Genomic DNA, 15,308 nt, shown 5'->3' on the forward strand with positions numbered 1-15,308 from the left:
CATGGGCCCAACAGATTCCCAGGCATACCAGGTGGATGAGAGAGCTGAGCGTGGGACCGGAAGGCAGCCAAACCCGAGAACGGAGCAAAATCTCGAAGAGAGAACTTAGAGATGCAGAAACATGATTGCAGTTGGGTTAAGGGACGTGGGACATAACGGGCCTTTGGCTGGGTAGCGGCCTGCTGCTCAGATGCTAGAGGCGGGAGGCTGAGACGTCGCCCCTTCTCCGATGTATCTTTTGGCGTTGGGGTTTTGGCTACAGCCGAGAGTGGAGCCTCGTGTATCTGTTCGTATCCAGGGATTCGCAAGGGCCCTAGGAGAAAAGATGTTGGCATTGCAGCCTCTTTTTCTGGACTTTCAAAATAATGAAGGTTTGTGTGATGAACTCCGTAGGCTTGGCTGAGGCCAGATCATAGGACAGGGAATTTGGGGGGACTGGGGTTGCCCACAAGGAAACGCTTCACCAAAGAAGGGGTGCGAGAGAAATAGGACTAATGTAGGGCATCTTGGAGGGCGGGAGACAAGGCTACGTGTGTGGACTAGAACTGGGCCATCAAGAGCTGTCCCGCGGGGCGTCCCAACTGGAGATATCACCCCTCATTCCTTGAGGGACACCAAGGCTGGACGAACTGGGACGACCTATCCGGGCAGCTATAGGGACAGCAAGCTGGGTTCTGGGAGCAGCGGGAATGGTGACTCAATCAGCCCATGCCGCTGGAGACTGGCCATGACCTTGGCACCCTGTCAGACACACCTGCAGGTCGGAGGCAGCTGGGATGGGTCAGGGTGGTTCAGAGCTCGGGGGTCCTCAGGGCGAACGCTTGGTGATGTCTGTGCTCCTTCTTTTCCAGCATGTACTCACACTCACACACACCCACTCACACATACTCACACACACACACTCACACACACACACTCACACATACACACACTCTCACACTCCCACACACACTCACACACACACACTCACTCACACACACTCGCACACACTCACACTCAGACACACAAACACACTCACACACACACACTCACACTCACACTCACACACACCCACTCACACTCACACTCACACACACTCGCACACACTCACACTCAGACACACAAACACACTCACACACACACACTCACACTCACACTCACACACACCCACTCACACTCACACTCACACACACTCGCACACACTCACACTCACACACACACACACACTCACACACACACACTCACTCACACACACTCTCTCTCACACACACACACACTCACACACACTGTCACACGCACACACTCTCTCTCACACACACACTCACACACACACGCACACACACACTCACACACACACATGCACACACACTCACGCACACACTCTCACACACACACTCACGCACACTCTCACACACACACACTCTCTCTCACACACACACACACTCACACACTCTCTCTCACACACACTCACACACAGTCACACACATACTCTCACACACACTCACATACACACACTCACACACTCTCTCACACAGTCACACTCACACACTCTCACACACACACTCACACACACTCTCTCACACACTCTCTCTCACACAGTCACACTCACACACACACATACACTCACACACACACTCACACAGGTCTGGGGAGGACAACCCGGGTAGTAACCAAACTCCGATTTGGCAGGTGGGACTCCAAATTCGGTTATTAAAGGAAATGACCGTCACTGTGCGGTCAGGGGTTGGAGGTCAAGCATCCGGGAGACACACATTTTGAAGGATACAAGGTGGCACCAGATTGAACTTCTTTTGATTACACTTCTTTTAACGCCAGATCAAGCTTCTCCCCAATGGAAGATCCTGCTCGGTTTTGTCAGCTCTTATCTTTCATGAATATTCAATTCTTAAAGACGTAGGACAGGGAAGTGGGTGGGGGCCTATTTTTAAAAGGCACCCCTTTCTGGGAGGGGGTGCAGCTGTCTCCTAGTTTCGAAGAGCGGAGTTGAGGCTGGATTTCAGCCCTCCGTTCCTTTCTCGGATGTGTGCCCCAGCACCACCTTACATTTTAAAAAAGAATGTTCTAGAACACAAGCGCCATTGACCTATCATGACATTATTAGAGCAGAAGAATTGGTGAACACTTACGATACGCCAGGTACTAATCTAAGCCCTCTGTTTATTTGCTGGGAACCCTTTGATCCTCACGCCAGCTTTTTTTTCAGATGAGGAAACACTTTGCCAAGCTGACCCAGGAACTGCGGAGCCGAGTTGGCTCTCTTAACCCCTGCTGTCCTGCTAGACCTGGAAAGATTCACTGCAGCAACATGAGGCAGCGGGTCAGAGGAAGGCCCGAAGGGAAAGAACTGTGAGAAAATTCAGCACGGCAAGGAGAAAAGGAAGTAGAGGACAGCCACGCACAAATTCGGTAACCATCGCTTGCCATGCAGTCCCATTCGCCGGCGAGAAGCCACGCGCATAGTTAGCTCTGAGGGTTTTTGTAACCAACAGGAAGAGGGAAATCACAATTATTTTCAAGATTCCCAGTGTCTCTAAGGTATAAAGTTCAAATATCGGGAGAAATGCACTATCTGTGGAATTGTCTCCAGTTGGTCTTTGAAGAGTCACTTACCTAAGGTCTCACAGCTGCTCAGCCAGAATTTAAACCCCAACCATATGGCACCAGGACTCACATTCTCAGACACGGCCGCACATCGCCTCTGGACTTGGATCGGGTACTCTTAATAAATGTTTGTTGAATGGATAAGTGACCGGCCCGTGGAATGAGAACAGTAGCCAAGGAGTGTCTGGAGCCATGGGGCTGCAGCTTGATGCTGTGACGGCCATGCTTACGTAACTGTCGTTTATAACTTAAGTGTTCCTGCCTCGGGGCCTGCGGCATGAACAACCATAACACACTCCGGAACACCAGAGTAACTTCTAAGTGCTGACTTCTAAAACTAACTAACTTCTAAAACTAACTTCTAAAACCTAACTTCTTTCTTTACTCAGAAAAGCAGCACAAATGGCCATTGTGTGTCTCCCTTTTCTTCTGCAGAACCGAAGAATTTGCTTGGACTCGGCCTGATATGAATGGAATTTCACCTACTCACAGGAGTTTCGCAAACACTCGATCATATTCATATTCTCTCTCTCCCCACCTCCCTCCCCCCACCCAAGACTGAGATGAACGGAAGGTTTGAAATCAGATAGCGGGCTGCTCTTAGAGATGTAGAGAGGGAATATTATTCTAAATATAAAACTGCTTATAAAATCCTTACAGCAATTGTAAAAAAAAAAAAAGGAAACATTAACAGCTCAATCCCAGTTCAGTTTACATTTCATTAAACAAAAATCTTTCAAACGTGATAATCACTCGAAGAAGCCCTTACTCAACAGAGTTGAGCAGAATCAAACCTTCAGCAAATAGGAAGGAAGCAGATGGCTTCGAATCCATGAAAACCCCCCGAGCTCCATAATCGGGCTTATTTTTGTACCAAACGGTGTCTGAACTCCGGGTAGCGCCTCTTAAACGGAATGCCTGAAGCCAGCACGTGCTGACACGCCGCAGTCTGGCTCCGTCTTCGGCGCTTCGCACACCTTCATACCTTGGGGGCCCACAACCCTGGGGTTCAGGTCCCTGTTTTCCAGTAAGAACATAGGCTTAGAGAGAGAGAGAAAGGAGCTTGCTGGAGGTTACAAGTGACCAGGCACCCCCTCGAGAACAGCCCCCAGATTTCAAACCTGGGCCTTCTGCACTCACACTCCGCTGCCTGACCTCTGACCTCCACTGAAGACATGAACCCCGCCCCACAGAGAGGTTGGAGAGCTATAAAGGCAAAAGGGATGCCAGGTGCCAGCGGAGCCCGGCTCCACATCTTCCCATAAACCTGCTTTCTCTACTGGTGAGGACGAAGGAAGGTAAATTCGTAGTCTGCTGTGTGAAGCACCATCATATCACACCCTCCTGAGGCTTCCCAGGCCGGTTTCCAGTTCTTTCCTCCACCTGCTGCATGGCTGAGCAACTTTTGACTGGTCGATTCATCAGGAGGCCCCGCCCCCATCCTGCAGACGTCGGGGACTAAGATGCAGAGGCAGAGGCACATCCGCGCTCCGAGAGGTCTTGCCTCCCGCTAACCGTGCCAACTATATCGGAGCATCTAGATAGGCAAAGGTGGAGTCGGGGACGTGAATCCTCCCCAGGACAGCAGAATACAGTCAGTGGAGACCACTGCAAAATATAAACTGAGAAACAGAGGTAGAAGCAGATTCTGTGGCCAGAATGAACAGCTAGAAGAGTCAGCAGTGGTTATCCCTAGGGAGGGCCAACTCAGTGGGACGCATGTCACTTTTCATCTCAAGAATCTCTGCTTGCAAGTTTTGCCACGTCCACGCAGTTGATAAAAATTTAGCGAAAAACACCAACAGGGGGAAACAAAACCATGTCCTCTCTATCCATTCCATTCTTTTCCCTCCGGTTAGACACTTTTTCAATATTTCCAAATACAGGGGCCGCCTGGAAAGTCGAGACTGGGAGTGACAAGCTCAAGCGTCACTCAGCGTTTCCAGTGTCCTCTTCTGTCCCTCGGTGGCTTTATCTTGACGCAGTTCGTTTTCACAATCAGATCGTGGGTTCCTGAGGACACCTCTCTGGCTCACTTCCAATGGCTTGCACAAGAACCTGGCACAGGTGGATGGATGCTCAAGGAATATTTGCTTTATCAACACAGACCTTATTGTCCCTCCGGAGAGCAGTTTCGCTCAGCCAACTGTGTCCCAGACCTCGAAAGCCAGCACAGAGACGCTCTCTTTAGTATCATTTTAAAGCAAAATGCCCAGTGACCATTTAGATTTTCAATACACATTTAAGAAAGAGCTACCAGAAAATGCTATCGGAGATGGCCCTTGACTTAAACGTAAGGTTTTTAACCTTAAGCGTATCTTCCACTTCACTCATTCACTCATCAATTTGTCCTTGGCAGATCCTATTACGTGCAAAGTATATAAATGTGTGTAATTTTGTAAATCACGCTCCTGTCCTCCACAAGTTTATAAACTGCCCTGAAATGTGGAAGTTAATGTCATTACGTAAATACAGAATTTATGCTGTAGAAAAATCCGTGGAGAGTATGCAGGCGCCTCCGCCTTGATAAAATTCATGGGCTTGCGGAAACTTAGCTGGAAGTCGAATGTTTCTGTTTGTCAGATAAATCACATTCCCCCATTGCTTACTGCTGCCATCGCCGAGATTTCTCTCCCGCATTTCTGATTGATGCTGAGTCAACGACAGCTCCTGGGATTCCAGCTCTAAGTTCCCTGCCAGCCCCAAGCTCTCCTTTTGCAGTTAACAATCTGTGAACAATGTGTCTTTCAGGAAGGAATCTTTGCGAAGGCCAGAGGGCCTCTGAGAAAGAAGATGGTCACTGGCCACAGGTCTGTTTGGTGTTAAGGAAGCGCTGAAGCCCCTGGCTTTGGAGCAGGCCATCGGGACCGGCGGATTCTCAGGCTATTTCGAGTTTCCCAGGAGCCAGGTTAGGATGGTGGGGGAAGAACAGGCAGAGGCTAAATGATCTGTGAACCCTAAAGACTCTATCATTCGAGAGAGAGTTATTGAGGACTTGCTCAGCCCTTTGGAAAACTCCACGGCTGACCTTCCTTTCCGGGTCATTTCTGGGAAGTGAACTCTGCTGTTGAAAGTCTAGCTTCAGGGAGACACGTGAACATGTCGTTAGAACGGCTGCGTCCTGATCTGTGATTGAAGGAAGCGTAATACTCAGGAGCAGCTCACAAGACAGAATGAACGATTCTGTTTGTGTAGGCTGGGAAAAGCGCGGGTGATGAGGGCTGCCCGGGGGGTTGACGGATGGGTAGAAGTTTGTCAGGTACATAAGGTGGAAGAAGATTCTAAACAGACTGTAAAAATGAAGATGTTTGTTATCACATGGAGTTTTAAGGAATATGTATTGTCAATCACCAGATCTACACATATACCTGCCTCTGAGTCCATTTTATTTTATTTTTAATTCTCCTTCTAAGGTGGAGCAAGTAACTCTTAGGAAAAACTGACATTTTTCTGATAGTGAGTTTTTCATCATTAATATGGTATAGCTATCCACTCATTTCGATTTTATTGTCTTTTAGTAAATTTTTTTTTTCCCCATAACGACCTTACACATGCTTAGATAACTTCTGTTTTGAGTTGTTGTTGCTGCTATTGTTGTTATAGATGTTAACTTTAAAAATTATTATTTCTATTTGGGCTGCATAGAAAAAATGCAATGGACTTTTATATATCGATCTTATATCGAGCTCCCTTGCTAAATTGTCTTCATTCCAGTGATTAGAAAATGAGGTTCAATTTCCCATGTAGACGACCACGTCATCTATAAATAATGACCGATTTGTTTCTTCCTTTAATATTCACGTACCTTCTATTCATTCTTCTCGTTTAGTTTCACTGATTATGACCTCCAGGGAATTATATGATATGAGCAGGCATCTTTGTCTTATTCCTGATTGTAAAGGGTCCTATTTATTCCCACGTCCACACTCATTGTCCTGAAACCACCCTTGTTAAGGCCACCAATGACTTCTCCATTACTGAATTCAAAACACGATTTAAAACACTTTTTTTTTGTTTGTTTTTTACCTCAGTTGCACTGACGTTATTGATCACCTCTCTTCTCGAAACGCTGCCTTCTTTAGGCTCCCCAAACACCCCACCCTCCTGCCATGGTCTCTGCGTGCCCCTTCTCAGACAGTCTTTTCTTAATATCTGTCTGTCCTCTGGGGTTGAATCTCCCCTGGGCCTCTTCCCTCAATATACTCTTTATTGACGTCATCCATTCCGTGCCTGTAGATGCCATCTGAATGACACACGCACGCACGCACACGCCCGCCAACTTGGCGTTTTGCTTTGAGGTCACATATGCGCCTCAAACTTAACACGTTCAACACTCAACTCTTCATCCCCCCTACTCTGATGTAATCCTCCTGTGGTCTTCCCATCTCAGTGAACGGCACCTTCGGCCACTCAGTCACTTGGAACAGAAACCGGGCGTCATCTGCTCCCTCTTCCATCCCCCACCCCCAACCTCTAACTAGGTTATTTATTCTTGCTCCCAGAAACACAGTGGTCCCCCCTTATCTGTCGTTTCACTTTGCATAGTTTCAGTTGCCCACGGGCAACTGTGGTCCAAAAATATTCAATGGAAAATTGTAGAAAGAAACAATTCACGCATTTTAAATCGCACGCCATTCTGAGTCGCGTGATGAAATCTCATGCCGTCCTGCTCCGTCCTGCCTGGGACGCGAATCGTCCTTCTGTCCCCTGTACCTGCACTGTGTACGCTACCCGCCTATTAGTCACTCAGCAGCCATCTCAGGTATCGGATCGACTGTCGTGGTGTCATAGTGCTTCTGTTCAAGTGACCCTTATTTGACCGAATAATGACCTCGAAGTGCAAGGGTCATGATGCTGGCAATTCAGATGTACCCAACCGAAGCCGCGAAGTGCGCCCTCTCAGAGAAAGGTGCGTAGGGTGCAGTGAGAAACGACTGTGAGAGCGGGGCCAGCTTCGCATAACTCGTGTCCAGCACATTGTTATCACTGTTCTATTTTATTATTAGTTATTGCCGTTAATCTCTTACTGTGCTTCATCTATAAATTAAACTTTATCATAGGTACGTATAGGCATGTCTATCAGATTCAAATCTTTCCACGGTTTCGGGCGTCCACCAGGGGCCTTGGATGCATCTCCCGTGGACAAGGGGCGCAGCCGTATCTCTAATTCCTTTTCTTCTTCATATCTTTTTAGTCTAAGCACCGTCCCTTCTTGCCGGACACACAGCGACAGTCTTCCGACTGGTGTCCTTAAACTCTTGTTCCATTACAATCCCTTTGGCAAAGCAGTTAAAATGATATTTTAGAAATACAAAGAAGATCATGTTACTTTTTACTGTCCCTTCCGCGACCTCTCATCGCACTATGCAAAAAATCCAAAACCTTGGCGTGGCCTGCAGCGATCTGAATGCTATGACGCCTTTCTACTCCCGCCTTATCGTGTGCTGCTAATCTCTTCACTCACTGCCCTCCGGCCACTTGGATGTCCTTGGAGTGCTCTGAGAGGCCTAGTTTTCCCTGCCTAAGAGCTTTTCACCAAACACTGCAAGAGGGCAGGGACTGTATCTTTCTTAGTCTCAGTTACATACCCAGATCCAATAGTCAATAGTCAATAAATATTTAGTACATAAATGAATTTGTGAGTGATGTTTGCTTTATTTAGCATGTTCTTTCCTCGCTTATTACCTCTGGTTAAATCTCAGTTATATTTTAGGTCTCATATCATTTCCTGAAAGGAGTCTTCTGATGGCCACCCCTCCCCGTACCTTCTTTAGGCACTGGGCCTCACTGCCTGGCCACAGGGGCAGACACTGACCCGGCACCCCATTCCCCTGGTGTGGGGTGTGGGGTGTAGGTCCTCTCCTTAGATCTTCCTACCTGGTGGGAGTGGTCGAAAAGATTCTCTCTTCCTTGGGTCTGAGAGCTCCTGGGCTGTCAGTTGCGTTCCCTGCTGGGCGGAGAAGCTTGCCTGGAGCAGGAGAGAATGCGGCCATCTGGGAGACAGGCGGGGAAGCAGAAGGAAGGCAGAGAGGGCTGGGGTGGCGTGCCAGCCTCCAGACCCCGTCCCCCACCCTTGGTGCCTCCTCCAAGCCTGGGATGCCCGCCCTTCCCAGCGTATGAGTTACCACAATATCTTTTCAACCAATTCTTCCTTTTCTGCTTCAACTACTTCAGATGGGGTTTCTGTTATTAGCCATCGAAAGATTCCTGACAAAGTAACATTCCTTGACCTCCGAATCTAAAATTGGTCCTCCCGTTATACTCCTGAAAACACCGGGTGCTTTTCCTCGTAACGCTCATCAGAATTTATAAGTAGGCATTAATTTGTATGTTGATTGGTTTAATGTCTGTCTCCCCATAGATGACAGAAACCATGTTTACTTTGCACACTGCTTTGTATACAGCATGCAGTGTGGTGCTTTACACATAGCGAGCACTCAGTAAACAGTGTTTGAATTAATGACTAAGTAAATGATCCTGTGGTTGACTAGATATGAAGATGGACCAGTAAGGGAGGAGGCTTTGCATGATTCTATATTTTCTGGCTTTGCCAAGAAGGTGGAGGATGACATCGTCGGCTCACACTGGGAATGTATTAGGAGGGGTCAGTGTAAGGGAGGAAGAATATGAATTAGGTTTTGGACATGAATTTGGGGTGCACACAAACCAATGGTGCAATGGTACAATGGTACTTTCCAGCAAATATGGGGTCTGTCTCAAGCTTAAAAGAAACGACATGTTGGAGATCTGCGTTGGGAGGCTTTAAATAATAGGGAGCATTGGAAGCTTTAAGTCCTCCGGGGAGAGTGAAATGTGGGAGAGACCTGAAGGCTGGGGGGGGGTGGGGGTGTGGAATTGAGGGACAACCTTTCAGGTTGGCCTGGATCCAGAGCTGCCCAGCAGTCCTCAGGGTCAGCTTAATTTCTGGCTTCCAGCTGGGATACAAGAGCCAGTGGCCAAGAAGTTTAGTCCTAGGTTTTGGGGAGTCTCTGGGAAGAAGAAGGTATGAAGCTAAGTCCAGTATCCTTGACCTTTTGGGCACATCAATGGACTCTAGAGCAGCGGTCCTCAACCTTTTTGGCACCAGGGACCAGGGCTCCTATGAGAATCTAATGCCTGATGATCTGAGGTGGAGCTGAGGCGGTGATGCTAGCGCTGGGGAGCGGCTGCAAATACAGATGAAGCTTCGCTCACTCACCCCGCTGCTCACTTCTTGCTGTGCGGCCTGGTTCCTAACAGGCCACGGACCAGACCGGTACTGGTCTGCGGCCTGGAGGTTGGGGACCCCTGCTCTAGAGCACAGCAGAGCTCCCTGCCTACTCATGGCCTCTGTCCGTCTGCTCAGAACCATGCATCCCCGCCCCAGGACTGCCTTAAGGCATCTGACATGTGTAAGGAACTTTTAAAACTTTTCCTTATGTGATCTCATTTAGTCTTAATCTTCTGAGGCATAAACTACTACGCCCATTTCACAGGAGAAGGATCAGGGGTTGAGAAGGTCTAAACAACTTGCCTTAGATCCAACATCTTGGACATGCTCCGACCAGAACTCCAGTTCCATGACCTTCCCTTTCATCACAGATTTGTGCCACGTGGAGAGGGGAAGCAGATCTGTCACCCAGAAGCTATGGGAACAGAAGGTCCAGAGGGCCAAGTCAGCAGCCTGGGCTTTAACTGATTGCCAGCTCTCGCCAAACCTACTTCTCGGAGGAGAGTAAGGCCAGGGTCTGCAAATCCATCTCTCTTTTGTCGGTGCTACCAGCGGATCTATATCATAACTCCTACTGGCCCTGGCTTCCGGGCCGGTTCCCCGACTAGGCCTGCCTTCTCTGTAGCTTTCCAGGCTTCCCTCTGCCCACTGGCAGATCTACACCTCAAGGAGCCTCCTCGGTTCCCCCAGAAAGTCATGGCAAAGTGGCACTCAGCACGCTGAGCTGAGCTACACCCGGATTCTCCTCCCAGTCCTGGGAGTAGAATCATTCATCCAGAGAAGTGAAATTTCTGGAAATATAAAAGCAACAGACCAGAAAACAACAACAAAAAAATCCTCTTAAAAGATAAAACAAATTTTTGGAAAAATGACCGTGACTTCAAGTACGTTTTGGAAGTCTTTGCTGATCTGAAGCCATTTTGTTAATTCGGAGCCATAAAACATATTGTAACTCAGTTTAATCTACAAATTTACCACATCTGGTATATTTGGAGACAAGCGGGCCTGGGGAAAAACAGAAAAAATACAGGAGAGAAAAGGGGATTCCCATATTTCTCCTTGAGTTTTCCGAGAAAACGAAAGTTATTGTCAGGGAAAAAAAAAAAATCCTCTCAGATTTTATTATGATCTAACTCTTACTGTGATCCAGGAAAATATACTCACCAAAGCCATCCCTCCCGGTCAATGCCTACTATATATCTCTATACTGGAAGGAATATCATATTACCCAGGTGCCTTCCTCCTACCAACCCCCAAACACTAGGGCTCAACAGGCCGGGGGCGAGGGCAGCTGTGGGCCTCACTGTTTGTCTAGGGCAACCACACCCAACCCAGTGTGTCTTCCAGAAATGAAGAGAATCGAGTCCTGGACCGGAGTCACCATCTCAGTTTCTAGCTAAGACAATTTCCTAGGAAATCGTTATCACCGTTTTATGGGTTCAACGAATATTTACTAGGTTTCTTCCATGCTGAGAGACAAACTAAAGGTTGAAGTCATAAAGGCAAATGTGTTCTCCCTGGAAGATCTCGAAGCCCAATGGGAGAAGCCAACGAGCAGGCCAGCCATGGGGGAGGTGTGCGCAGGGGGTGCCACCTGCACACGGACCTGGAAGTGAGGTCGGGGCAAGGCCAGGAAGGAGAAGGGTCTGCCTGAGCTGTGCGCCCAAAAGCAATTAGCCAAGCAGAGCGGGCAGAAGGATGCTCACGGTAGAGGGATCGGTGAGTGAAAAAAAGAAATAAGTAAAAAGGGGAGCATCTGGCTCTTTTCTGGGGTTGTAAATGGACGGTAGGACTTGAGCCATCAGAGTGAGGAAGGGAAGAGTCGAGATGAAGCTCGCGATGGAGGGACTGGGTGGTTGGATTTTACCTTATGAATCTGGAGTCAGTAAACATTTTCTGTATAGGGACAAATACAACGGATTTCGTATTTTGTGGGTCATATAGTCTCTGTCACAGTGACTCTGCTACGGTAGCATAAAAATAGCCATAAACAGTATGTAAACAAATGAGCATGCCTATGTTCCAATAAAACTTTATTTACAAGTTTCAGATTGGCTTGTGGGCTAATGTTTGCCAACCCCTGATGTAATCCATAATCACCCAGAAATAGTCTGACCACTCCCCAATTTGCCCAGGACTCCTCCAGTTTTAGCACTGAAAGTCTCATGTCCTGAAAAACCTTCAGGTAAACTGGGACAGTTGGTCGACCTACCTAGGAAGGTTGCTTAAAAATACAGACTCCAAAAAAAAAATAATAGTAAAACTAAAAATACAGACTCCAGGTAAGCTTTGATCTCTAGGGGGAGGAGGATCAAAATCTGCATTTGGGGGTGCTCCAGTTGATGGGGCATCATCTGTAGGCAAGAGAGTGACCCGTTTTGCATGTCAGATGGTTTGCTCTCAAGGCAGGAAAAGTACCCAAGACCCCAGAACAAGGTCAAGAGGACAGTACGAGAGGACAGATTCGGCCCAGCAGCATCACCTGGCCTGAAGCTACACATTAACTGGTTTATACGAGTGGCTTCTCTTTAAGTAACCACTGCCCACTAAGGAGAGAGGAGTCCACAGAATCCAAGTGACAGGACACTTGACCGGACCATGGGAGGGGAGGGACCAGAGGAGCCACCCCTACCCTGCCTCCCCCTAGAGACCACGGCTCACCTGGCTGGCGGCGGGGGAGGGGCACTCACTGTTTGGAGCGGTCGCACCAAATCCATGCTTCTTCTAGAAATAGAGGACTGTGAGTCCTGGACTGGGGTCACAGCTAAGGCACACGCACAGATAAAAAAAATAAGCAGAGGTACAGATAAGCATTTGGGCCCAGATGTCGAGTTCTGCAAGCCTTTCATGGCCACCCCTTATCAGCAACAGCTCTGAAAAGCCAGGCTGAAATTTTCCTTTCTGAAGCCACAGGTGTTTGACTTCTGCTCAGAAATGGCAACTCTTTGGCTTGGGCAAACAAAAAGTTTGCACTGAAAGGACTTATAGTACTCTCTTTACTTTCCTTAATCAGTCCCTTTTTAATGAAACTTCGCAGCCGTGGGGGGATTTTGTGCTTAATCACAAGGCGGGCTTCCCATCTTCTGCACGGCTCACTTCCCAAACAGGTGGGCCTCGTTCTAAGGACGTCAGTTTATGGAAACCCACACTCACAGCACAGATGATCTGAATTACATAAAAATTCTTAACGTTTAAAACAGGTGGTCATTTGCACATGGCAGAATTTGTTTACGAACCATTAAGCCCTTTAACTGTTTGGCTGGCATGCTTCAACTACTGTGAAGTGAAGAGCAATCAGAAATTAAAACAAAATATATTTTAAACCAATAGGGAAATAAGCAGCCATGTAGGATTAGGCAGCAGAGCTTAGTGGTTAAAAGAAACAGTTCTTAAAGTACCTCAGTTGGAAAGGCTGGTTGCGTCTCACCAGCTGTGTGACTTGGGACATGCTCATTCATCTCAGCAAGCCTCGGTTTCCTCATCGGTAAACTGGAAATACCAGAAACACCTCCCCCATAGAATTGTCACAGGGGTGAAAGAAGTAACGTTTTAGCGGTGTTTACTATGCTAAGCACTTTATATATTCACTCATTTTACGTTTTAGCTGTAGCTAAAACGTTACAGCTAATAAATGTTAGCTGTCATATTACTCCTACCAGGCAAGTCGTTTTGCCTCCGTGGGCCTACGTTTTCCCATCGGCGAAATGAGGGAGTCGATTTCCAGTGCCTTCCTGTTAGTCTCCAGTTCTCCACCCTCACGTGGGAGAATGGAGGGCAGAGCTACGTGTGCACAAAAACCTCACTCGCCAGGACAGCCCTCTGCAACGCAGCGACGCGAGAGGCGGCGATCTGCACAGGGATGGAGCCTTCGTTTCATAAAAAACGGAGACACGGGCGAGAGATTGGGGGCATATGTCACATACTGCCTAGACGGAGGGCGGACGCCAATGATATTTTCCCAGTCTACATTCAAAGGCCAGCTCGGAAGTTAAGATGTCAGACATGATCGGAGGTATGTGCTCCGAACTCTCTGCTGGATGTCTCGTTTTCCTAAAGTTTTTAACCCATTTCACTCACATTTCAATTGTGTAGGGTATGAAAGCATTAGCAAAGGTGGTGATACACTCGACTTCACTTTCGCCATCACAGAAGAACGGGTCGGTGCTATAGAAGTGGGAGGGACTTCGGGAGGAAAGGTCCACGTCACCTCCCAAGTTATACCGCAGGAGACAGAAATGTGGTGCGCACCAGCCAGTACTCCCAACAGGGGCGACTTTCCACGTGGAGACGCCTGATGCTGTCGGTAGTTTAATTACTTTCAGGCTCTATGCTACATACTGGGGAGACAGAAATGTTTTTTAAAATCCATTGTCCTAAGGGAACCCGCCAGCTCACAGCAAATAGCTTAAGGAGATGGCATCGAATACTCAAGTCCAATATAGTCTCAGGACTGTTACGAGAGAAATGTGCGCGGGTTGCTATGGAAACCTGTGAACGACATCTAGCCAGATTGGGAAGGGCCTGAGAAAGCTCCCCGGTGCAGGTGATCATCGAGCTGAGTTTTGAGAAGTACCGGTAAGAAGAACAGGTAAGGAGTTTCCGATCTGAACAAGTAGAACGTCTGTAAGAGACCAGAGTGGGACCTTGGGAAATTTTAGCATTTCTCTAAAATGGAATTTGAATTACACGATGAAGGGAGATAGGGGCTGGCGAGGTAGGGAGGGGTCCAGGTGCTGGGGAGCCTCGTACGAGAGCCTCGTTGAAGAGCTTAGATGGTCTCCCGCAGGCTGAATGAAAGGACATCGCGTGAAAGTTCGAATCAGGGGAATGGCTGAAATCGGAGAGATCGGTGGCAGAAATCTCGAAGAGGTGAGAAATAAACGAGGCAGTGGCGAGCGGCTGGAGAAGGAGACGTGGGTTTGAGCTACAGGAGGCGGTGGGATATTTGGCTGTGATTGGACATAGGAAATGAGCGAAGGGGCTGCGTGCTAAACGCAAAGATGATGCCGGCGGCGCAGCCCGGGCAGAGGCGGCGGGCAGGATGCAGAGAGGATGGACTGACTGCGAGCAAAGCAAGAAGGGAGGGCGGGAGCCGCAGCCAGAGGAGGGAGAAGCAAAGCGGCGGACAGAGTGGTTATGGACAACCAAGAAAGGCCAGGGGTCCGAGCAGGAAGCCGACGGTGTCTACGTATTAGCGACCAACAGGCAGGTTTGGGTCTAGTGAAGAGTAGTGTCGGTGGAGTGTTAGGGGCACGGGCCGGACTGCAGCGGGCTGGGGGGCGAGGGGGGCTGAGGAAGTAGAGACAGAATGTAAGCTGCTCTCTCAGGAGGCCTGGCTGGGGAAGAAAGGACCAATTTAAAGAGATGCTGGGTTGAGGGAGGAATTTTTTCAAAGAACTTTAAAAATGGAGAGACCTGAGCACATTTACGTGGAGAGGGGAGGCGCCAGGGTCAGAGAGGGAGAGGTTGATGGTAGAGGCGGGATGCAAGGGACCCC

General features: G+C 48.4%; 1 long non-coding RNA gene across 2 annotated transcripts in view; it reads left to right on the forward strand.

Annotated features, from left to right (window-relative positions):
• LOC107196250 overlaps positions 1-8,236 on the forward strand; it is a 13,602-nt gene extending 5,366 nt beyond the window's left edge. Inside the window, exons 2-3 of one of the 2 annotated variants that reach the window (XR_001517637.2) lie at positions 2,204-2,406; positions 3,037-8,236. This is a non-coding gene — a long non-coding RNA (uncharacterized LOC107196250). Of the gene's footprint in view, positions 1-1,545; positions 2,407-3,036 lie in introns of those variants that run through there. The other variant, XR_003042455.1, reaches the window with a different exon arrangement.
• The last annotated feature ends 7,072 nt before the right edge of the window (positions 8,237-15,308 follow it).

Source organism: Pteropus alecto, unplaced genomic scaffold (genome assembly GCF_000325575.1).
Source record: "Pteropus alecto unplaced genomic scaffold, ASM32557v1 scaffold106, whole genome shotgun sequence".
Lineage (NCBI taxonomy): Eukaryota > Metazoa > Chordata > Mammalia > Chiroptera > Pteropodidae > Pteropus > Pteropus alecto.